Raw genomic sequence first — 4,309 nt, forward strand, 5'->3', positions numbered from 1 at the left:
TGGCTCCATACCCACAGTACCAGTTAACAAACATAGGCATTGTGAGGGGTGAGACATACCTCCAATACTATTCAATTGATAACTATGCCATCAGGAAGAATGATACTATGAGAGGAGCCTCCCTAAACGAATGCCACGGGAAAGGCATGCTTACGATGTGCCCACATCCAGTAGGAGAAGGCCCTATGGATGAGTGCGCCTATAATAAGACAGAGAGTGTGTGTTGGACTTATCACATGTTGATCACCATCACACCCGCTCGGGATATAAAGGTGAAGGGGAGTATTGTACAGCCACCACAGAGGCTGAGTACCAGTATAGTAACCTTGTATGTGCAATCACAATGCCTAACTTCTGATTTACGCCAAAGATCCCTGTCACAATTGGGCACACCAGATTGGTGTATGTACATTCAAGGGAGGAGATAAAGCTAAATGTGCCAGATAGTCTAAAGAAAGCGTTGGTCAATTATGAAGTACCAGATGGGACCGCAATACCCCACCTGCAAGAGGATCTGCAAGAATTGAAAGAGGATTTAAGTAAGATGGTGAAACAATACATAGTGCTGCAAAGGGACCTTGGGGAATTAGAAAGGGTCATAGAGATAGAGCTACAGGAGTTCCCGTGGTATGAGAAGCTGTGGGATTGGGGAATGAATGTCAACATACACCCATGGATCCGCATCATTTCCCATATATAATAGTGATAGTACAGTTATTCATGGCTATATGATGGGGAATAGCAGCATGCACCGCTTGTAACAAGAAACGGACCAACAAAGAGCTAAAGCGAAGCGGAAAGTGCTGGAAAAAACAAGTTTGCTCTAGACATGATGGGTATGCAGGGCCTCCCGAGCCAGCGCCTGATCACCACATGGGGCAGGAGGCACAGCAATGCTTATACATGTTGTTTAACTTGGGTATTGGCCAAGTACCAAAAGGGGGGATTGCAGTGGGGAATGAGTTAAACTGACATCGCTGGCAGCTTCACTGAATGGTGTAATAAAGAGAATAATCTAATAGGTCTTTGCAGTAGTAAGCTTTTTCTAAATTGCTGAACTGGCAGTTGAGATAACCTAAGCAGTAGTTGTAGAACTGCTTACTTTGTCACTAAGAGACAATTTCAAATAGTCGGAGGGGGAAACCATAAGAGGCCTAGAGGATGTAAGCTCTGTTCTGGCAGGAAAGTAAAACAATGAGTTGGAAGTAAAGAGGCCTAGAGAGGCAGGAAAGGAGGACAATGAGTCAGAAGTGCAATGTTGATGAGACCCCATCTGGCATAAACAAAGGTCATAGGTGCAACAACAGCTTGGGGGATAATGGACATGTACTTTTCCGATAATAAAGGCGGTACTTTAATATAACGCAGTATAGGCAACCAATCAGTGAATATGTATACGGGTCAAGGACCAATCAGGTGGTAGGAATGAATTTTGAATGAGCTGGACATATATGTTGTAATGTATAAAAATGTAGGGCTTGCTGTACCAATTTGGAGAAGTCTGGCTAAGACAGAGCAGATTGTCTCCCCACTGGTGTAATAAAGACAACTTGATTATCGATGCAAAAACCTTGTGTCAAGTGTTGGTTTAAAATATTCCACAACAATTCTATAGTTATTAATGAATTAGAAAATTCCTATATCCACGTTTGCCGAGGATGCAAAGGCTGGTGGTATGGTAAGTCGTGTAGACAGCAGCATATAATTACAAAGATATATTTATAGATTGAGTGAATGGGCGAAACAGTGGCTGATGGATTTCAACGCAGGTAAGTATATCGTCATTCATTTTAGACCTAAAAAGTAGATCCGAGTATTAATTACATGGTGCAGAGCTCGGAACAGTGGAGTTCCAAAAGGGTTTCGGGTCCATGTACACAGATCACTGAAATGTAGCAGTAAGGTACAAAAATAATCAAAAAAATAGAATAGAAAGGAGATGAAGTTATTCTACAGCTATACAGAGACCTGGTTAGACCACATCTGGAGTTCTGTGTACAGTTCTGGGCACCGCCTGTTAGAAAGGATAGATTGACCTTAGAGGAAGTGCAGTGCACATTACCAGAACGTTACCAGCGCTCCAATGGTTAAAATATGAGGAGAGATTACATAAACTGGGCTTGTACTTCCTGGAATATAGAAGGTTGTGGGGATTTGATTGAGGTTTTTAAGATTTTGAAACGAATTGATAAGCTAGATAGAGATAAACCTTTTTTCGCCGTTGGTGGGGGAGCCGAGGACAAGGGGACATAATCGTAAAATCAGAGGCAGGCCATTCGGGAAAGCAGTTAGGAAACATTTCTTCATGCGAAGGTTGGTAGCAGTGTGGAACTCTCTCCCACAAAATAGGAGTATATTCCAGCTCAACTAATAATGTAAATCTGAGATCGGTACGTTTTTGCTACACATGCGTTAAAATGATCTGGAGCCAAAGCAGCTGGATGGAGTTAAGACACAGCTCAGACAGGAATTCAATGAATGGCGAACAGGCTCAAGGGCCTCCTCCGGTTCCTATGTTCAGTACACCAATTGTAAATGAAGAAACGCTGTCTTGAAGGGTGAATTATAAATATGGCACCATCCTTTGCAGAGATCATAAGCGTTTTCATACCAAAAATAGCTTTAGTTTTTACTTTCAACCTCGTTGCCTGAGCATCTACCAGGAGTGGGGTTCGAACCCAAGCAAACACACCGTCCATTGGATTTGTAAGTCCAACGCCTTAACCACTCGGCCACCCTGGTGATAAAAACCTAGCCGCGCAGTGCTTGAAAATTCGACAAATCCCTTGCTGACTAAGTTTAGTTTTCAGCGCAGAGCAAACTACGCATCAGCATAATCCGAAAATGTGAGAGGATAAAGACAGCAGCTGGGCAAGTAATGCATTGAGCTGACCGTTCGTAACTAGACAAGAAACCCCTCGGCTTTTAGCCCACAGAGCATGTAACCCTCCCATCAACACTGAAAACCTTTGAAGGAAGAATGTTAAAATGCAGGTCAAACACCCAGGATCAGCAAGCTCTAAACTGAGCCAGCGCTTAAAGGGTTATATTATAAGGTGCAGAGTAAAATGTTGTGGGGGAGCGATGGGGAGAGTGACCGAGAGAAAGTAATAGTTGGAGGGATAATCAGAGACCCAATTAGAAAAGCTTACAGAAAGTGACTGAGACTGAGTGAGACATACAGAGAGACTGACAGATGGTAAGAACAACAGAAACAGAGAGAAATAGAGCGAATCATAGAGCGAGAAAAAGAGAAACATCACATTAAAGGTGAGAAAGTCGCTGCCGGCTCGGACGGGAATTAAAGCCGTGACCTGAGGTTTACCGATGAAAACACAAGCTCACTGAGGTAGAGGATTGTCGCATCATAGAACCATAGAATGACGCACTTCCCCCACAGCCCTGCACATTGTTCGCCATCAAGTATTTATCCAATTCCCTGCTGAAAGTGACTATTGGTTCAGCGATCGGATCTGCTTCCACCAGCAGTTCAGACAATGCATTCCAGGTCATAACTACCCTATGAGTAATAATACAATCTCATCGTCTGAGTAATAAAGCAATCTCATCTCACCTCGCGCTCTATTGCCAATTAAATTAATAATTTAAAGCTCAGGTCGATAGTTTTCTGTCAGACAAGATAGGGATTGATTTGGAGTCAAAGCAGGTGGGTGAAGTTAAGATCCAGGTCAGGCATGATCTCACTGAATGGCGGAACAGGCTCGAAGGGTTAAATGACCCACTCCTGTTTCTATTTTCTGTCAATCAGCGGATAGCCTGCTGTAAATGTAGGAACGCTGCCTGGAAATGTGAGATATAAATATTAAAACTTCCTTTGCAATGGTTACAATTCTCGGACGAATTATCACATCCACCGGCAGCAGTGCTCGAAACCACACGAACTGAAGTACACTCGATCTTTAAAAGGAATCCTTCAACCGCCCTGCTGATTTAAACAGCGACGCGCAGTTGTACACAATTCAACAAATTCCTTTCACATCAACATAGCAATCCATTGATAATGCCAGTGATTTGAAAGCTGCTGTGGAAAAAAACAACAGTTACTTTCCAGTTTCCTGGTCCTCATCGTCTCCCTTTCACTGTGGGCGTCCAATCCCTCTACACCTCCATCAGCCACCAGGACGGCAGGAGGGCCCTCCGCTTCTTCCCTGAACGGAGGCCAACACAGTCACCATCCACCAGCCCCTCCTCCGCCTGGCTGCCCTTGTATTGAAAATACATGGAACTAATTCTCCTTTGAATCCATTCACTTCAACCAAATAAGCCCAGCTGCTCCCATAGCTAGCTT

The 4,309-nt window shown here is 43.7% G+C and overlaps 1 non-coding gene across 1 annotated transcript; it reads right to left on the minus strand.

The window, feature by feature from the left end:
* Nucleotides 1–2,657: 2,657 nt before the first annotated feature.
* Nucleotides 2,658–2,742, minus strand: trnav-uac (transfer RNA valine (anticodon UAC)). Its single transcript has one exon. It is a non-coding gene; the product is annotated as a tRNA-Val (tRNA).
* Nucleotides 2,743–4,309: the final 1,567 nt, after the last annotated feature.

This window comes from Somniosus microcephalus, unplaced genomic scaffold (assembly GCF_052327205.1).
Source record: "Somniosus microcephalus isolate GS21.2 unplaced genomic scaffold, FLI_Smic_1.0 unresolved_chr1, whole genome shotgun sequence".
Lineage (NCBI taxonomy): Eukaryota > Metazoa > Chordata > Chondrichthyes > Squaliformes > Somniosidae > Somniosus > Somniosus microcephalus.